The sequence below is a fragment of the Mustela erminea genome, chromosome 8, assembly GCF_009829155.1.
Source record: "Mustela erminea isolate mMusErm1 chromosome 8, mMusErm1.Pri, whole genome shotgun sequence".
Classification (NCBI taxonomy): Eukaryota; Metazoa; Chordata; class Mammalia; order Carnivora; family Mustelidae; genus Mustela; species Mustela erminea.
The window spans coordinates 56839759-56860933 of record NC_045621.1 but is presented as its reverse complement, the minus strand read 5'-3'; the positions used below and the strand labels follow the sequence as shown (position 1 = coordinate 56860933).

Sequence of the window (21175 nt, the reverse complement as noted above, 5' to 3'; positions counted from 1 at the left end):
ACATGAAGGGGGGGTACTGGAAGGAGAGACGAACCATGAGTGCCTGTCAAGACCGTCTTTTTAGAAGGATGTGGGTTTCTCATCTAGATATCCATAAAGAAAGGGAAAATGCGGGACACCTGGGTGGCTCGGTCAGTTGAGGGTCTGCCTTGAGCTCAGGTCATGATCCCAGGGGACTGGGATTAAGTCCCACATCCGGCACCCTGCTCAGCAGGGAGTCTGCTTCTCCCTCTGCCTGCTGACTCCCTGCTCTCTCTCTCTCTGACAAATAAATAAATAAGTAAAATCTTTTTAAAAAGAGAGAAAGAAAGGGGAAATGTTTCCATGTCATTCGGGGATATTCGAATTGTGACAAATTCAATACTCTTGGAATTATTCGTTTGCTTGTTCTTGCTTATTTGTTTTTTAAATTAATGTTATAAATTATCTTTATGACTTAGGTTAGGAAATAGGATCAATATGAATATGAAGGTTTTTATCTCCTTTTTGCCCACAGAATATCTAAGGCAAGGTATTAATACACCATGTTGTGACGGAGTTTCACTCTTCTTGCAAATGGGAGCTAGAGAATTCTTAGGTCCTCATTGCTTCAGAGATAACAGAAAGAAAAGTATATAAGAACCAGGAGATACCTGGTCCTGTCATTATCTAGCTAAGTCATGGAGTCAGTCCCCTAGGACTGTTTCCTCATCTCTAAAAAGTGGACAATAAATCTGGTCTTCCAATTTCATTCCGTTGACAGGAACAAATAGAGTAAAAATGAAATTGCTTTTAAGTCTTGAAAGAAAGACTTGAAAATCCTAGAAGACATAGTGTTATAAATTACCAAAAAGTTAACTCTGCAATATTAACATAATCTGGATAATTTAGAAAAGCTTGGTCCTCTTACTTCAGCCAGGAAAGTCCTAGGTTTTAAGCAAGAGTTGAAATTATTCAGAATCTGCTATTTGTTTTTGAACCATTATCAATAACATAAGCAGGCAGCTTAAGTCTTAAGTGCTATAAAATATATTTGTAAAAGGAGAGGCCAGAAAGAACAAATGCTGGGTTGAGTGAATGCTAAGTTCCTATCTGCATTTTTCCTACTGGTCAAGTTAGGTCATTCACACTTTAAAATTGGGAAGAGGGCCCATGCATTTCAAGTATGACCCTGATGGAAATCTTTCCATCAGAATAGAGAACTTCTCTCCCTGTGGGGCCTGACTCAGGTGTCTAGAATGTATGCTTGCTCATAAATAGCAGGAGTGTTCAGCACTGTGATTATTTTTCTCTACCTGGGTTGTTTGGAGAGTTCAGTTCACTCTGGGTAAATGATTAGTGTGTGTCCTGGTAGAATATAATGTGTGAGGGAAATTCACGAAAGATATTAACCATTGGTGCTATTCCCCTGGCCAACAGAGACTAGTATGGGCACAGCCCCTTCTGCTCTAAGAGTTACTTACACACCTGGCATAGTTATTTCAGGTCATCAGGATTCTTTCTCAGAAGCAAACCTTAGGGGGCAGAGAGAAGACAATGTCTGTTGTTTTAAAATATCTGTGGATAGAGAATCAGGAACCCGACATTTTTATCCTGAGTGAGTGACAGTGTGACTATGGGTAAGCCACTTGTCCTCTCTTGACCTCAGTATCTCATCTATAAAGGGAGAGGATTCTTTGGCTGTACAAATGTCAAGAGACAATGCCAATGTTATAAGCACTACCTGTCCAGTTTGCCACACATCTCACTGTGTGGACCTTATCTATAGGTAAATAAAGAGGTAGAAAATGAGGCCTAGTGGGCCAAATAAAGCCCTAAAGCAGATTTTTATAAGCTCTTTATAGTAATTGTTTTAAAGTTTTTGTGTCATTAAAAATCCTTAGAAATCAGAAGACATTGCATAAGAAAGTATATTTCTGGTTGCTCTTGAAAAATCAAAAATCTGGTTGCATTGGGCTCAAATCCAAATATGGCAAAAATTAGCTAGAGCTGGGTGAGGCTGTTCCCTATGGATCAGGCACGTGAGCTTCTGTTTGCCATAGTCCCCACCACTCCCTAGTGATACCTATGCCTGGTCTCCTTTATGCTATCCTTCTGATCCCTTTAGACACTTGAAATTATGATCCTCACCCTATTATATCTCTCCTGATCCCAGATGCATTATTTTCTACTTTCAGGACCTTTTCTGAAAGTAAATTTTCTGCGGAGAGATAGAGAAATCCTTAACACCCTCGTATAAAGTCAATGAGCAGATGATTGTTCTCCAGAGAGGAGGATCTCAGGGTCCTAGTGAGGAGGAAGGAGGGCTGAGAAGCTGGGAAATACCAGTGGAAGAGTAGAAGATCAGGTAGAGAAGTTCTGCAGAACAGAAATATCATGCAAGTCATAAATAAGAGCCACTTACACACCTGAAAAATTTCTACATTAAAAAGAAGCAAAAAGAGGGGCACCTGGGTGGCTCAGTGGGTTAAAGCCTCTGCCTTTGGCTCAGGTCATGATCCCAGAGTCCTGGGATCCAGCCCCGCAGAGGGCTCTCTGCTCAGCAGGAGCTTGCTTCCTCCTCTCTCTCTGCCTGCCTCTCTGCCTACTTGTGATCTCTATCTGTCAAATAAATAAATAAAATCTTTAAAAAAAAAAAAAAGAAGTAAAAAGAGATAGGTGAAGTTCTTAGGCAAACATACCCCAAATATCTTCATTGCATCGTGTGATCAATTTAAAGGTTATTAATGAGATATTTTATATACTTTCCACACAAAGTCTCTGAAGTCCAGTGTGTATTTTATACACGTAGCTCTTCATCATTCATGCTAGCCACATTTCAAGTACTTAACAGTCTCACGTGGTCATGGTTCCCATAGACGACAGCACAGACCTGGAGAACCAACTTAGCAGTGTTGCCTAGAGCTCTTGCTAGCTACGTAGCATTCAAAAGGGAAGCACATGGATTGAAGGCTCATTATGCATTATATGAAATACAAGTACAATTTGTTTTCTTTTCATTTGTATGTCTCACTAAAGAAAGATAACTAGAGCAGAAGGTAAATACCAATGAAACGGTATCGAAACGCATCTCCTATTATTGCATGGTCCCGCGGACTTCATATTTTTTAGGTTCAGTTTTCTCATCTCTAAAGCTAGTAATAATTGTATTTACCTTAAAAATTTTCTGTAAAATTTATGAAAATGTTTTACAAACTGTAACTATGGAGGTTTAACAAAAAGAACAACAGCTGTGTTTTTTTGAATGCTAGCCTCTGTGCTAGAAACTTGGCATGTGTTGTCTTCATCTTTTTAATATCTCTATCCAGTGGTATTATAATGCATATTTTAAAAGGAGGAAACTGAGGCTTTTAGAAATTAAATATCTTGTGCGAACTCACATAGGTAGTGAGTGACAGAGCCAACTATGGTTTTGAAAACAGGTTAGATTATATCTATGGTATTATTTATTCTGCTTACAGAGCCAGAGTGAGCAAGGGAGACACTTCACTTTTTAAGACACTTTGGTGAGTACTTTAAAGATGAAAAAGCTGGAGCCTTATAATTATACCCAGGATCACATGTGTGGCACATGTGTGGCACATGAATGGTTCTGGGAAATTTGGAATTGGACAGTCTCTAAAGTCATCATTCTGGTTTTAAGTCCATTGAACCTTCTGAGCGAAAGGAATCTTCTGATTATTGAGACTACTTTTTAATTCTAAAAAATGTAGAATGAGTCCCTTTGAGGTTGAACCTCTTCAATGGATGGAAATGAATGCATAGGGTTGGGAGGTGAATTTGTCACCATTGGGTGATTCTGCCCCTTCTTTCCTTAAATAACTTCAGTATGAGTCCGTCCCAAGTCATCCCGTTTCCTAGGAATTGTGTTATCACTTCTTTAATGAGATGCTTCATCATCAATTGTCCTAGTTCCAGCCTGACTCTTGCAAATATAGATAAGAGAAATGATTTGTCACCAAGTTCCTCCACAACTGTACACAGACTCTGTGTGAACTGAGGCATTGTTGCCACCAGAGAGATGTTGTTTCCACCCCAGCAAATGACATGAATTGTTAGTATCCGTTATTTTCAATGTGTCTTGGCCAAACCACCTTCCCGGGTGGGTCCCTCCTCCTGCATGCACACACTAATCCCTCCCTTTGTACACCCTGTTCCCACACTGCCTGGAGTGTCTTGCCCTACTCTCTCCCATCCAAGTCATGTTTGTCTTTCAAGGATCATTTAGCCGAGGTCAGGATCCTGACAAGTCTATGCTGCATCTTTTCTATGTCTTCCAAACACCCTCCGCTCCTCTCATCTTAGCCCATCTCACACTCTACCATGTTTTGTCATGGAATTTGAATAGGAACTTAGTTCCTGTGTGTATTTTCAGCCAATTAGGTGAAGGTTTCTGGAAGACAGGGGCCGAAATTACACTTTAGCAGTACTTAACACATTTTATTTACTAATTGCATGTACTTATTCTGTACAATGAGACTGGGTCTATAATAGGTGTGTAATTTCTGTTGAATTAAGTAAGTTTTAGATTTGAAAACCATATGAGAGTAGTTATTCCAGAGGTAACAAAGCTCTGCCATAATTTCAAGGTTTTTTATTGTCTCATTCTCCTTTCCTCTCTACCCCATCTCTGTAGACCTTGAATGTGAGTTACTAAATCTTGCCATATTCCCATTTTTACATCTGTTTAAGAGTACTTTGATAATGCTACTTCTTACTTACAATACATATTATTAATATCCTCAAGCAAAAGACTGAATTATCTCACAAAGTGTGTGATCAGCATAACATGGAAAGCAATAAAACCGGTATGGATATAGAAAAACTTTGCTCCAGGTGAAAATGAAAAACTAATTGAAAGCAATGACTCAGTCGTCTGCATTTTTCCTGGTATAACAAAGCAGCATGAAATGTACGGTGGCCGTGGATAAATTCTTAAAGCCCTTCCAGGTAATGAGTAACTATGTGTGACCAAGACAGAATTAGGAGAAAGTCTCAGACATTGGGAGAAAAAAGTCCCCATGACTATTTAGTCCTGGATACTCCCAGTTCTGGGAAAGATTATTATGTCCTCAGCTTGAGTGACATCAGCATTTTTATTTGTCAGTAAGTACCTGAAAGAAGCAGCTATTGTCTTTAATTTAAAAGAAAGAGCAATTATAAAATCCAGAGATCTGGAATTTCCTTGAGCTCCCTCAAGGTCCTTATTTCATACGTTTACCCTTTAGTGGGGATTTTCATATTTTCATAGAGATGTATTTGTGAAATCAGCAAACACTGGGACAGAGTGAATGTTGGCAAAGCAGAATGTCCTTCCGGGTCTAGGTTTTCAGGTCCTTAAAAGGACAGACTGGACTGTCAGTCTTCAGAAGAGTAGGCACTCCGGTTTACCTTTAAGTTAAACAAATTACATTCCAATGTGAAGACTGTTATCACAAGTCCCCATGCCCAGCCCAGCTCCTGAACTCTCCCTCCTGCTGCCATGGATATTTTATCTGGTAAACAGAACTATTGGCTACTTCAATGTACTCGACATGCCTTGGGCTATTTTTAAGTTATCTGACTCTCTAGCCTGTGGAATTGGTTATGGTTTACTTCCAAAAGCTGTTTTTAAAAAAAAAAAAAAAAATCTGGAACCAATTGATTCCTCTAGCAGATTTTCTCCATGTTTCTCCTATACCTGTACATACAGGGAGAGGGGGTGGTGGAAGTGAAGGAGGAAGGAAGAGAGGAAGAGGGAAATGCTCATGCCCCTTTCCCCTCTCAAACCTGGAATAAGCAACCCTCCAGATACTCTGACAACCACCCTAGCTGAGTCCACCCACATCCCAAGCTGGTAAGGGGCTTGGTTCCCTCCCTTGCCAGTTGAGAAATCCTTCTGGAGTCCCATCTTTTCCTCAGTCTCCACAGCCAATCAGTAAGTCCTGTCAGCTCTGCTCCCAAAGATCCTGAATCTGTCTGTGGTCCGGGGTCTGACCATAGTCACCTGGTCACCATCCTCTCCCATCTGTCCTACCACATCAGACTCCTGTCTGATCATCCTGCTACTTTTTGCTCCTCTAAAATTCATTCCTCCCACAGAAGCTTATATTCTCTTTTTAGAACATAAATCAGATTATGTGGCTCCCCTGTTTCAAATTCTAATTGCTTCCTGTTCTGCTTAAAACAAAAACCAAATGTTTCTCCTGCCTCGGCGAGCTCTCTACCCCCGGGTCTCTCATGATGACTGACTGACCTCTTATCGCAGCACCCTCCCCTTCCCTGGACATCTTGTATTCTTCCCATCATCAAGGCTCCCAGAACATGCCTTGCATCCTTGACTGTGCTGTCCCTCTGCCTGGAACCCTCTTTCCTCTGATCTTCACATGGGTGGTGTCTTCTTTGCGCTAATCTCAACTTGTAGTCACCTCAGGGAAGCCTTCCTTGGTATCCATCTCCAAAGGAGCCTCCTTGTCACCCTACCATATCACCCTCAAGCTACTCTCTGCAGAACACTTATCACAGTCTGATATTTTCTTATTTATTATTCTTATTTAATTTCTTTAACATTTCTCTTTCCCCACTAGGCAATCACTTTTTCACTCACCCTGTTTCTCCAATGTCTAGGACAAAGCCTTCCAAAGAGTAGGTGCTTTTAAGTAGATTTTGAGTAGATGACTAGACAAATAATAAATGTCATGGCCAGTAGCCATTCAGTAATGGTATCTACGGAGCATCTACAGTATGTAAGGTTTTAACCTTGTATTACAATGACATGGCCAGTTTTAATTTAAGTATCAGTTTCACCACATTATCACATATGATCCTTGTGGGAAACTCTGAGGAAATTAAGGGAAAGGAATGAAAGACACTTGCTGCCAAGAAGCTGTACGTTGCTTTCTGTCTAATGCCAGAAAAAAGAATACGCATGTTAGGGACTCAGTCCTTTCATTGTAGCAGAGCCAGCTAAGCCCAAGAAGAAATCAGACATGTGAGACCAGGACCCACCAATAGTTTCCAAGCATTTATTTTCCTGGTTGATCTGCATCATCTTGTTTCTCAGCTGATGGTGCAAGGAAGAGTTTAATGAATGGGGAGGGACACTGAGGGTGAAATGAGGGAGCCCAGCAGGGCTTGAACCCTCAGAAGGCAAGACAAGAGCCAGAAGTTGAGGTGCTATTTGCAGGAAAGAATTTGGGATCTTTGAGCACAAGTGGAACAGCTTTGGGACTCAAGGTATAAAACATGGCCCAGGGTTGAGGGTGTTTTTCTTTCTCTTGCAAGGAATGAATGCAGTGTGCTCGCAACATGAGCAACAATGGCCAGGAGCACAGAGCTCAGCGGAGCTCTGCCCGTGGCCAAGGGCCGGGGGGCAGCTCTGGGGTGTTAGAACACAAGGACACTCTACCACTTCCTCTGAGCAGTGCCAAAGTCCCAGGGTACTGAATGCAACTCTAGGCCACTGTAAAGTTCTGCACGGCCTCAGTACCCAAAAGCACACAGAGGCCCTGGCCAGCAGCTCAGCACCTTGTGCCAGGCAGGGCTAAGTCAGAGACTTGGGCCCTGTGCAGACATGTTTGCGCTCAGGGCACCAGCAGAGTATAGTTTCAAATGACCATCAAACCATGTACCCCCACGAGTGGCAAACTTTGTTTGAGTATACTTAATACATCCTGCAGACTTACCCCAATAAGGAGGGAGACTTTGAGAGAGGATGCATGGAGGGCTAGCATGAGGAGCCATCAGCCAGCAAAATGTAGGTGAAAATATGGTCTAATTGGCCCCCACAGGCTGGTGAAGCCTGGGGACATTTGGTTACATACTTGCCAAGGAGGCTCAGTAAACAGGTTCAGACCTACTCATTGGGAGGCAATTAAGTACCAATGCCAAGGGGAAGCCAAAGGCAACAATGGGCAGAACAATGGTTCTACTGTGGCACCCAGCCCTTTGTGGGCTGCTGGGGCGGGGGGGGGGGGGGGGGGGGGGGGTTTGCTGTCAGCCCACCGGCCACTCTGCCACTATGCTTAAGTAGGCATAATTAATTAACAAGAGCTAATTGTAATGGCTTCTGCCTAAGGGGTTACATGCTGCATAAGTTTACAAAATATGGAAAATAGTTTCCTTCCCTGCAAGGACACTGTCAGTCCAACAGAAAGGTGCCCCAGAACTGTAGCAAAAGGGTTCAATTCAGACTGGGTTTCTAAAGTTCTTTATTTAGGAGCCGAATATAAAACACATGTAATTGTCTTCTAAATCACCAGCAAGAAATTTAGCTCAGTATAACCTATGCATTCTTCCATCCTCAAAAGCCTCCCTGAGATCTGTTGCATGAGAGAATGGACTTGCAGCAAGAAATGAATGTTCTTTCTGACTTGGCAGCTCATTTCCAGAAGTGAAACCATGGAGGACACATAGAGGAGGCACATTCCAAATGACATGGAGAAAATCAGTTCCTTTCCCATTAACATTCCCAGGAAAAAAATAAAACAATTCTGCTTTATAGAGCTGAATTCAAGGTAAAGCAAGATTTTAACAAAACAATTCTACCTGTGTGGTGGTCTAGCTGTCCCCACTACAGAAAAGATTCGCATGGTTGGTTTCATTCTGTTCATTGGAAAGCTCTGTGAGTACATGTGAGCATACAGTCTGTGGGGCATGTGCAATATTAACAGAATGACAGAAACCATTACAGTCTACAGCCACAATGGTGAGCACTATGAATGCCATGCTAAGCAACTAGAATAAAGCTCATCAATGCTCAGGATGAAGACTTAAAAACAATGGGCCTTGTCACCATCGAACAGCCCAGGATGTTTGGAATGGCCATGAAAGAAAGCCCTAGATCAGTGTGGGGTTGCGAGAAAGCTGGATGTTGTGCCTGAATAAGATAGTCATGTTCACAATGTAGTAGGTGTCTGCTGGAGCAGAGTAAGGAGCTCACAGCCATGTCTCATTTACCCCTCCCTACACGGTCTCCCTGGGGCCACAAGGTAGACCATCTAATCACATTGTCCTATGTGCAATTCAGGCAAGAGAGCTCAGAGAGTCTGCCTATCTCTGAGCTGACTTCACAAGTGAATCTCCCAGGGATTTTCAGGTGACCTCAGAAGGCCTTCAGATTGCAGCATCTTGGGGTGGGTTCGGTATACAATAATCATTACTTTGCATCATTACAACGGTTATGACCAGGAAGGGAATGAATCCTTTAGGAAACATGTCTATCCTTAAGGGATAGCCTACACTTCTAGAGAATTCAGGCAGCCCCAAGATCCTGACTTCAATTTCATATGACATATTACAGCTATCCAGGTACCCAAGATGACTCTCAATCTCAGATATTCTGTTACCTTGCCTGGTGAGTGCCTCCTGGGCAGCTCTCGTCAGGGCTTAGTGTTTGCCATGGGCGGGGAGTATGGAACTGCCCTAGTTAGAGAGCAAAGTCAACTGTTGCTCCCCAAATAATGGTGACTCATCTGTGCCCATCACCTGGGAGCTGAAGGTGAGCCCTCGCAGAGGCAGGAGATGGTTATGCAGACCCTGAGGATCTAGGTTTAGGAAGGAAAGGACCAAGTCAGTCAACAAGCCAGAAGTCCTTACCCACTCTCCCTGAGTCGAGCCATGCTAAGCTTTAAATAAATTTAATCCCATTTTTCTCCCACCACTTTTCATTTTTATTTATTGCAACCCGTTGAGCCAGAAGCAGAATGGTCAAAACATTTCCAGTGAATCTGAATTTTCAGGGTATTCACAGTCCGCCTGGAAGCAGCAGGAAGTGGGATTTATAGATCAGTGTTACCCGGCAGGCAATTTCCCAAGCCTCCGCATTTGGACTTGTTCTTAATTAAATAAATGTGCAGGCTTAATGGGACTGGATCTCTGGATCCCTGGAGGTCTCCCAATAAATTGAGATAAGATCCTTAACCCAGAGGCATTAGCATCCCCTAGAAAGCCCCGACAGGTGGGCATTCCAGCGAGTGGAAAGGATGATTGCAGAGTGAAGTAAATCCCTGGGAGGTCAGAAAGTTCTTGGCAGGCATGGAGAGTACCACGAGGTACTATGAGGATAGAAGGAGAAGGTTCTCACAGATGAGGAGCTTTTCAGCAATGGAGAGGCAGCAGCCATAAAAAGCATGGCTCTTTCTTCTTGGGCTTGAATTCCGGCTCCTGTCCTCATTGGCTGGCCAAGAGGGGACTTGGATTCTCTAAGAGAAGCTTCCTGGTTTTAGAACAGGGATAAAAATAGTACCTCCATCAAGGCTTGCTGTGTGCAAACCTCGAATGGCTTCTGACTTAAGAACCTTATCTGTCTAAACCAAACCACAAAATTCTTCTTCTCAAGACCCTCCAATGGCTCCCATCTCATTGACCGGAGAACGCAAGTGCTCTCTGAGACCTGCAGGGGCTGGCTGTCCGCTGGCTCTCTCAGCTCCACCACCTTCCCCAAACCCTAGGTCCTAGCCCCACTGGATGGCTTGTAGTTTCTGGCACACAGAGTAGCCTGACCTCCCCTCTCCTCAAACACTTTGAATAGGTTCCCTCCCCTGGAAGCCCCCATCCCCATGCCAGGCTCCTCCCTCAAGGTCATCTGAGGCGCCATGCCACCTCCATAGAGAGGACTACATTGGCCACCTGGATACAACAGCCAGCAGCATTTTCTCCAGTGCTCCCTAAGTACGAGGGGAGGGAAGAACAGCAGGCTCTCGGCTTCCTCCACAGGTCTCCCAGCTTTTTCTTGGTGGTTGTTTCCAAAGTCCATGATGTTTGTAGATACGAAGAATGAAGTGGTGGTCTCAACCTCCGGTTAACATCTGTCATCCCAGGGGCTCGCCACTCCATGTCTCTTGCTCCCGAAGCTGCAGAGAGCCTCTCTGACAGCACCCATCCTTGGCCAGTTTGAGTTTCTGCCAAGGTGGCAGCCAATGCCTGCTCCCAAGGCCTACGGTTCGCAGGGGCCAGAAGAGAACTGGGTGCCATGCAGAGAGAAGAAGGGCTCCTCTCCCAGCCTCTTGTCCCTGGGCCCTGAGGGAGTTCACTGACCACGCCTCCCCTCGCTCACCGCTTCATTTATTGAGCGGTTTTATCTGCTTTGGCTATCTGCCCTATGACCAGAGTTCAGAGTCCTCAAAACTGGATGAAGAATAAAGGACACACAGTCCCTCCACCTTCCTCTCTTTGTTCACTCCTCCAGCATTTCCCCCTCCAAAAAGAAAGACCAAAGCTCTGGTGCATTTCTACGACAGTGGAGACATATCCACATTTGTAGACAAATCCATAGCGGGGTACATGCATGAGGAAAGGGGGTGTCCAAGTAGACTTAAGAATGCCCACACGATGTCTTTATCCACGATAGAAGATGGCAGCCCTCCCTCAAGACACTGTTGCCATCTCCCAGACAATTGTCATAAAGAATAGGCAGATCTACAATGTCCGCCATGAGGATTGTATTTCCCCAGGTTAACACCTTCCTTCCAGTGCCTGGCACACTGTGCGCAGTCGGTAAACTTCGACCCATTCCATTTGTCACGCTCGTCAACATCGGAGTCACAGTGAGCCATCAGGCCCCTCCCACAGTTCTTGGTTGTTTGCAAATAATCCTCCTAGCCTCTCTCTTTCTTCCTCTACAAAATCAGAACAAGGACACTGGAGGGCAGAAGGGTCCCTCCTGGCCCCCAGACCACCCCCACCACGGTCCAGGTATCAGCCTGGTCCTCTGGCCCTGCACCAGGTGGCACAGAGGGGAGTCCGTGAGGCAGGGGGCAGGCGGGGGGAGGACCGGCGCTAAACCTGGCATTCCTTGTCCTCCAGGTTCTGCTGAAGAGCCAGCAAGTTAGAAGGGGCTCTGACTCCTGACTTGACGCCAATTATTATCAGCATGACTTCGGGCAAGTTTCCTAATCTCTCTTAACCCTAAGCACCAGTTACCTTATTCAGCAAAAGGAAAGAACTGAATCGACTTCACTCTACCTGTCAGGGCCCCAGCAGGAGACAGAAACAACACCAGTTATCTCAACAGAAAGAACTAAGCATAAAGAATTGTTGACTGGGTACAAACAAGGCTGTCAGTAAGGAAACTGAAAGTGTGGAAAGATACATCGAAGAGGTCACTGAGGTAGCAAATGTGGGAAGTGGCTACCACCCTGGGAGTGGGGGAGGAAGAACTGGGATTATTAAAACTCAGACACTTAAGGACTGAAGGAGAGCTCCCACGGGGCTGAGACTCAGATCCCTGAGCGGGAACACCGCTGGGCTGGCACTGGGGGGTCTCTGGATGGGGGTGAGGAGGCTGGTTCTGCAGGTCGCAAAAACAGCAAACTGGATTTGTTACGGGACTATGTTACTGGAATGAGCTCCACTGCCAGGATGTGGAGGTGTCACTGGGGAGACACTGGAACAGGAAGCAGACAAGATGCAGCAGGTCCTTTTCCCACCCCCAGCCTTGCAGCTTCCCTCTATTGGCCCGTTGGCAGAGCCTACCATGAGGCGCTGCCAAAGCAGAAATGGGGTTTGTAGACTCCCAGCTTCAGCAACACAAACTGGGTAGAGATGGCCGGGTCTGGAGCTCTGAGACATTAACTTAACATATGGCCCATCCATAGTTGGGATTAAACAAACAAACAAACAAAACTATATATAATGTTTAGCCCAGGGCCAGGCACAATGCGTGCTAAATATCCTTATCTTCCTCCTCATCATCATTATTATGATAGACAAATGGGCTTGGCAATTAGATGGAAGATAAGGCAGGGTCTGTGGTGGGTTGATTGTGAGACCAGAGATTAATTTCTGGATTCCTTTTTGGAAGGATCACTGATTATAGGTGTAATATAAAGGACAAACATGGTATCAAATATAGGAAGTCGATAAGTTAGTCATGTGAACTGACCTCTAAAATGTCCATCCCTCTTCATTCCCATGGCCTTGCATGACATCACACCCCCTTCACCTCTTTCCCAAATTCACTAATTCTTTTCTCCCACCTCCAAACACCTAAATCACTACTCCAAGCCCAGTGGTCATTCCTACTGACTGCCTTCCCATCCTTAGATTCCCAATGCCTATAGGGTAAAAACTAAATTCCTATGACTAACATTAGCACACTCAATGATCTGGTTTGGGAGCCCCAGAAATGCTACCTTCCTTTGGATCTAGCACTGCCTTCCCAATACAAAGTTCTGAATAGAAGAACGAGGAATGGCAAGGAAGTCTGGCTAGACCTCAGGAGTCTCCTCTTGGATGTCCTGACATCAGTTCTAATTCAGAATGTCAGAAAGAGGAATAATATCCCTTTGCTTCTCACCCACCCCTAAAACTTTAATAAGTGCCTCATTACAGCTGAGGTAACATCCTAATGCCCTCGGCTCATGAAGTGCAGCTCTCCTCTTCTTCATTAAATTAGCAACTCCTTTCTCCCTCTTTGTTCTCTTCAATAGTGTCTTCTTTACAGTTATTGGCTGTATCAGTCAAGTAAGGCTAAAATAAGCCGCAATAACAAAGACAACCAATCTCAAATCTCAGTGGGTTTATTTCTCACACATTGTTTATTTCTTACACACATCGTATGTAGGCTTTGGGACAATGGGAGCTCTACTCTACTCCCTTTACAATCCAGGATCTAGGTTTATGAAGCAGCTCCTCTGAGGAATACTACTAGTTCATGGTTGAAGGACATGAAAAGATAGTAGAACCTCCCAGTGGCTCTTAAATCTTCTGCTTAGAAGTAGCATGTATCACTTCTACTCAGATTTCGTTGGCCAAAGGCCACATGGCTTCTTCTGAGCTCAGTAAAAATAGATATATGATATTCACTAAATTGAAATCACTGCAAATCATGGGGCCAAGACTGACATCAGTGGTCATGAATGAATAAATTAGTATTTTGATCAACAAAACAATCGACTATACCATCTTCACCAAGGATCCTATCACCTCACACCTGGATTTTTAAATCTCAGGGGATGACTCATCCTAATATAATCTGGCCCCAATAGAAGTGTTCCCACAGATCCTTTGGGGTCTCCCTGCTTCTAGTGTTTCCATTTAATATCAAGAGTGAAGTGGCTGCCATTTTATTATTTCCTAAATGCTATTATCCTCTTGTCATTCCCTTGCTCAGAACCTGCAGCAGCTCCCTATTGCCATGAAGTTCAAATCTATATTCTGCAGCCTGATGTTCAAGGCTTCCATCAACTGATCCTCCCTTTAATGTCCAACTGCATTGCAGCCCCAAAAATAGATCCAGCCAGGGGTCTGATGCTTTTCTACACGACTCCAAGATTTTGCTTGTGGTATTAATCTTGCTCCTGCTTTCCATCCTTGCCCTACTCTCTCTTTTCCAACAAGTTTAGATCCTCCAATTTCTTTAAGAGTTGTCTCAAATCTCATCTTCAAACACAATGCTCTTGAATAACTACTCTTCATTCTTTATCCTGCTCAAACTTCAGAGTTACAGCTCTATCTATGTTCTGTTTTTATTTTCTCCTTCTGGAATCATTGCAAATTTCTGTGGGAAAAGACATTGTGGATTTTCTACTCCACGTATAGCACCTCTGCTGAATTTAGGCATGAGGAAATTAAGACTTAGGAAAAGAATGAACAGAAATGTCACTAATTTGCTGAGAGATTAAATGGGGATGGAAATTAAATCTCCTAGTACCTTGTTACTATTCTTCCCCTACACCAGTTTGTCTCTTTTAATTTATATCTATTTCTTCAACTAGATGATAAACTTTTTTAGGGTGGGGATGCCTCATTATATTATCTGTTATGCAAGACCCTTGACAAATACTGTCTCTAATCTAACAACAATATTGCAGAGTAGCAATTATTCTTATTTTACCAATGAGAAGACTAAATGTTAGGTAAGCCAAGATATGGGCCCAAATCACCAGTAAATGACAAAACCGTGTTTATTGAATGCCTACAGAAATGGTGCCAGTTCTTACTTAAAAGAGATTAAAATACAATTTACTTAAAAAATAAATGTCTCCACTTTAGCATAGTTCTTAATAAATCCTAAAAGAGTAATATACTCAGGACTATGGAAATTTGTGGAGGACTGATACTGGGCCAAGGTATCAGGAAAGAGATTGGACTTGAGCGTGACAATTAAGGATGCACAGAATACGTACAATCTAAGCCGTATGGTGGGTGGGTGCAGGCATTTCCAGCAAGGATAGGGGTGTTGGCAGAAACTGGTAAAATGGGTCTTTGGGAAATTGGGAAAGACTTGTTTTTCAGAAACTATAGTTTTCATAGGAGAGTCACATAGTATATATTATAACAAAAGACTGGGGCAAAGTTATGAAGGGCTTTGAAGGCTATGTCAAGATTTTGGGGTTTTATTCTATATGTTATGGAAAATCTCCAAAGATGTGTGACTTTTAAAAGTAGTGTCTAATCCAGCATGTAATATGTGAGGATGGAAAAAGGACTGAGAGAGAAAAGACCACTTATAGACCACTTAGAGTGGATTAAAGACCTCTTTAACCACCTACTTTTTAACAGAGAATACTGACATGGGGGTGGGCAGGTTTTAGAGGGTGATAGAAATCATATCGTTGATTCAAGAAATAGCTGTTGTTTGTGGAGGAGGGAGGAAGTTAGGTAAGTAAAATACAGATTTTTTTTTAAGTTGCTCATCCAATACAGTTTTGTTTCCATGAAAACATGAATGGAAGTTGAGGGCACGGAAGCTAATGGAATACTTCCTTGAGATGGGGGGAGGTAGAGTCTATTCTTAGAGAGTTAAAAAACTTTATACCTCCCAATCCCATCTTCACGTTACATGGTCTTCAATAGTAATTCTTCCAATGAGTTTTTTTTGTTTGTTTTGTTTTCATTTTGCTCTCTTCTTTCATTAGTAAATTCACAGTTCAGTGAGCATCCATGTGGGACTAAAATTGTGTTGTTTTCAAATTACTTGCTTCAAAGCTTATAATGTTTCTTCTTTTTATAAATATTATCAGCAACTTTTTTTCTATACAATTATTTGAAAAAATTAAAATGAACCAAATTTATTTAACTTAACAAGATACTCAATTTGCCTGAACTTTAATAAACAAAAATGGCACTTCCCCAAATGGACATATGGACCACCCAGACAAAGCAATGTACAATAGCTTAAATTTAAAATTTTAATTCATCATGGGGCGCCTTAGGTGGCTCAGTTGGTTAAGCAACTGACTCTGGTTTCATGATCTCAGGGTGGTAAGATCAAGCCCAGCACTGGGCTCCAAGCTCAGCATGACATCTACTTGAGATTCTCTCTTTCTCCCTATGCTCCATTCTCTGGCTCACACACTCTCTCTAAAACAAAATAAAATGTTAATTCATCAACCAGCATATGGAAATTCAAATGTGAATCACTACAGTAATTTAATGATTTCATACCTACAATGAGAGTTTTTTTTTTTTAAAAGTATGGATTGAATAAATATTGGAGTTATTACATATGCATAACCCAATACATTAATCATTGGAGTAATATTTTCTTTAATAACTTCCTTTTTCTTTTTTTTTAAGATTTTATTTGTTTATTTGGCACACACAGAGAGAAATTGCAAGTAGGCAGAGAGGCAGGCAGAGGGGTGGAGTAAGCAGGCTCTCTGCTGAGCAGAGAGCCCTATGTGGGGATTGATCCCAGGACGCTGAGATCATGACCCAAGCCGAAGGCAGATGCCTAACCCACTGAGCCACCCAGGTGCCCCGAGAACTTCTTATTTATTACTCCGGCATCATTGTTGGGATTCCCTTTTTGGCCCTTCTCAAAACTTAGAGTTTTCCTTAACTTTGGGATTCAGAGACATCTGGAAGTATTGGCCTAAAGAACATCAGTGGTGTCAAAACATAACTCCCAACTAGTAGGCCTTAGTTTGGAAACTCCAAGTCATGCTCATTTTACCTTCCACGGGGCCAACTTGTACATTTAATTGAATAACCCAGGAATAATGATGTGGCCTACATCTGTGTATCTGATGCTTTAATCTCATTTTGAAGATAAAAAAAATGAAGATAATTTTGGATTTTGGAAGGTCTAGAAAAAGAGTCTTCAGCCTGCATGATGAGTGCCGTTCCTTACTTAGGGGTTCTAAACTTTTTTTGTGTGGCACGGACCCCTTTGGCAGTCTAATGAAGCCTATGAATCCCTTTGCAGAAAAAATGTTTTGAAATCCTAGGCTAAAATATATATACAATTAGAAAATAAGCCAATTAGATTGAAACGTGGTTATCAAAAAACTGAGAAACAAATTTATGTTATAGTAACGCATGTCCCTCCTTTTTAACACTTTAAATAATAAGGTCCAGAAGCAGGTCTGAGGATTCTATGATTTTGACACAATGACCATTTTTACATCATTTTGTGATATCTGCTACAAACATAAAGTGATATGGAAAATATGTATGATTTCTCCTGGTGAGAGTTAATGGGTACTACTAATACGTCAGTGGTTTGTTGTCTACATTTATAGGAAAGAAATGTCTCATTAGAATCTGGGAATAGTGCAAATTTTTTTCCATTTCAAGGTCACAGACCCTCCCCCCTTAAGTTCTGTTAATGGGAAGACCTTGGGTTAAGAACACCTATGTTAAAGAATTGTTTCTAAGTAAAACACAAGCTGCCAGGGATTTTACAGACCCCTACTCACGCAGCATGGAGGTGACCCCACTGTCACTCTGGGAAGGGGTCCACTGTGCTTGCTCACCACTGTAACCAGCCCCTAGCATCACGTCTCTCCCAGAGCAGATGTTCATTGCAGATATATTGATTGACTGTACGAAGACAGAGTTGGAGAGATAATAGAAGAGATGGCACTTGACTTTTGAAAGTCCTTTCTGCCCTAATGTTCTAAGACTGTGGCTCTGTGACAAATGCAGAAGGAATTTCACTGAAGCCAGCTCTGAGGGCTATGGCTGCCAGAAAGTGACCACAGGAGACAGTGCGGGGAGGGGGTAGAACAGCAATGCAGAACAGCAGGGGTGAAGTGGGCCGGGTGTTGAAAACTCAGCAGTGAGTCTTAACTCCATCCCTAAGATAAAGAGCCAGATCAGAAAATGGGGCTGCCACATCCAGCGACCACAGAGGGTAACCAAAGGGCAGAGAAACAGCTGAGGCTGCCCAGCTGTTTTGGGGGGTTTTTTTGTTTTTTTTTTTTTCTCTTTTCTTTTCTGCTGCATGTCTATCAGCAAGGGGAATGGACAGGAAATTCATTCATCAAGATTCTGGCTCATAATTCTCTTGATGAGGAGATTATTTGTAAGCCTAAAGTCTTTCTGTGTTTCTGACAAGAGTCATTAGTGGAAAGTGTTGTTTGAGGGTGCCCCCCACCTCTACCCCCTAGAAAAGAAAGAAGGCCGAATTGACACAGCCTTGTAAAGCTCCTGTCAGGACAGTGTTGGAAATTAAGACAAACATAATGTAAAGCAATTTTTAAGGTTAATAATAGTTGTGAACTAGACACAGATGAATGAATTTATTTCAGTTGAGACATTTATTTATTTCAGTTGAGACATTTAACACTTTTGTATTGGGGGCCCTCGCGTTAGACAAAAGAATAATAAAAATAGCTATTATTTTTCAAGTAGGCCTATCATGTATCAGGTGATTTATGTAATTCTGTAATACTCACAACAAGCCTATGTGCTTACTAGCCCCTGTAGTGGGTTAAATGGTGGCTGCACCAGAAGATGTGTCTACCTAGAACCTGTCTGTGAATGTGATCTTATTTGGAAAAAAGTTTTTACAGAGAAATTAAGGATTGTGGGATGAGCTCATCCTGGACTATTTGGGTGGGTTCTAAATCAATGACAAAAGTCCTGATAAGAAGAGGGGATGATCCAGACAGAGGAGAAAGCTGCGGGCAGATGAGGTATTGGTGCCGTGGGTTGCTAACTCAAGGAAGGTCAAGGACTGAGGTCAGCCACCACAAACTAGGAGAGAAGTATGGAACAGACTCTCCCTCATAGTATCCAGAAAAAAAAATCAACCTGTCAACATGTTGATTTTAGACTTCTAGCTTCTTGAACTTCAAGGGAATAAATTTCTATTGTTTCCACCTTCCTGGTTTCCTCTAGGAAGTGCTCGAGGCTCTTAGAATCAGGGAACTATTGCTCCACTGTTGAAAAGTGCCCATGCGACCGTGGCCAATCACTAACTAGCTAAAACCTGCATCAGGTATGCTCACCCCTCTGCTGCCTGACCAGACGCATCACTTCAGTAATTCAAGTTGAAGTAATCCCATGAGGGTAATAAAAATTCAGTATGAAGGTTAATCCCGTGCCTGGAATCAGAGTGCCTGGATGTGAGGCCAACTTTTCCACTTAGTAACTAGGAGACCACAGGCAAGTTATTTAAACTCTCTCTGTGCCACATTTTTTTTTTCTTTTGTATGATGGGAAGAGCTCAAGAGGAGCCTAAGGAAATATAACAACAGGTATAATGTGGTTTCCTGTGTGGGATTCTTGAGCAGAAAGAGGACATTAAGTAAAACCTAAGGAAATATGAATAAAATATGGACTTTAGATAATAATAGCATATCCATATGGGTTTATTATTATAACAAATGTACCATAATAATATAAGATGTTACTAACAGGGAATAATAGGGATCCCTGGGTGTGAGGCATATGGGAACTCTCTCTTCTAATCAATCTAAAACTGTTCTAAAATATAAAATTAAATTAAATATTGTTATTTAAATGGGGAAACTATCAGTACCCTGCCTCACAGTGTGAAACAAAATTTAGAACAGTGCATGGCACATTGTAAGGGCCATCGTTTGCTACTATTGTTTTAGGATTAGTGTCAAGACCAAGATAATTTTGTTTCCCATGTTCCATGAAACAGGCTAAATAATTCCCTTCAAAAGTGAGATGGTGCTATATTGTTAGAGTAAGGTTGTCTGAAAATGTTGTTGCAATTCTAGTTTTATCTCACTCCAAAGCTAGGTGAAGCTAAATAAAGTCACTAAACATTCTCTTATACCTCAGTATTTCTTGGTTCTTAGTTTGTCAAACTGATTTCTGACAACCATCTTACTATCTGCATGCAGTTCAAATGAATAATCCAGCTTATTTATCTGTGAACAAGAAAAAAATACTTGTAAATATAGCTTTGAAACATGTCTTCAGGTGTTAGAAAATGTTACTGGCTCCCCTGTTTTAAAAACACCTCTACCACATTTTACCCTTTCTTGGAAAATCAGGCAGACTGAATTATAGTGACTCTTCCTCTGCTATGTTGACACCCCACAAGGTAGTCAAATTATTCGTTTCTTATATATTCATGTAGATTCTCATCTCAGTGAAATAACAACATTTTTATTCCTGAACAATGACATAAAACTGACCACTATAGGAAGTGAGGCTTCTTGGGGTGCCTGGGTGGCTCAGTGGGTTAAGCCTCTGCCTTCAACTCAGGTCATGATCTCAGGGTTCTGGGATTGTGCCCACATCGGGCTCTCTGCTTGGCAGGGAGCCTGCTTCCCCCTCTCTCTGCCTGCCTCTCTGTCTACGTGCGATCTCTCTCCCTCTCTGTCAAATAAATAAATAAAATCTTTAAAAAGGAAAAAAAAAAAAAGAAGAAGAAGTGAGGCTTCTCATGAGAATGATCGTGTTGAGGAAGGACGTCTAGATTCAAGCAGATTGTTCCCACCTCACCTGAAGCCACACATCCAAAGAGTTTGAGTCAGTAGGAAGGAAAGCAAGCTTGGGACAAAGTGTTGCCCACTTTCTCACCTACCCAAAGGAGAAAACGCTGTTGTCTTAGAGGAAACTACTCTTTTACACCTTCTGCAAGCAAGACAGGCTCGAGGGTCCACAGAAGAGAGCTTGAGGATGGAATGCCGTACTAACGAGAAATAAGCAAAGGGTGGACACAAGCCAGAGTGGGGATCCTCTGCGTCATAGGGAAGTAGCAAGCAGTGTTTCATAAGGGAAACCAAACCAGGTCATTCAGTACAAAAAATATTTTAAATAACCAAGGTCAAGGCCTGGGTCTGAATTTAGAGATTTATGAGTCATCACTACCCCAAGTTCTTATTCTGAACTGTCATATAAATGGACTCATTTTTTGGACTTCCCTGAGAAAGAGAATTTTCTCCAAGAAAACCCATCTTGAAAGGTCTTTGAATGAGATAATACATTCAAACTGCAGCAGGAAACCAATTCACCAGTGGATTCTTGGGAAATCTGACTATAATGCTTAAGTTTGATTCTGGAT

The 21175-nt window shown here is 42.4% G+C and overlaps 1 protein-coding gene and 1 long non-coding RNA gene across 4 annotated transcripts in view; one reads left to right on the top strand and one right to left on the bottom strand.

Annotated features, from left to right (window-relative positions):
- The window catches only part of ITGB6 (integrin subunit beta 6), a 126232-nt gene that overhangs the window by 18150 nt on the left and 86907 nt on the right, over positions 1–21175 (top strand). The window lies entirely within an intron of this gene.
- Positions 9606–11806, bottom strand: LOC116597674. Its single transcript, XR_004288733.1, has 2 exons — positions 10588–11806; positions 9606–10174 (listed from the first exon to the last, which is right to left on the bottom strand). It is a non-coding gene; the product is annotated as an uncharacterized LOC116597674 (long non-coding RNA).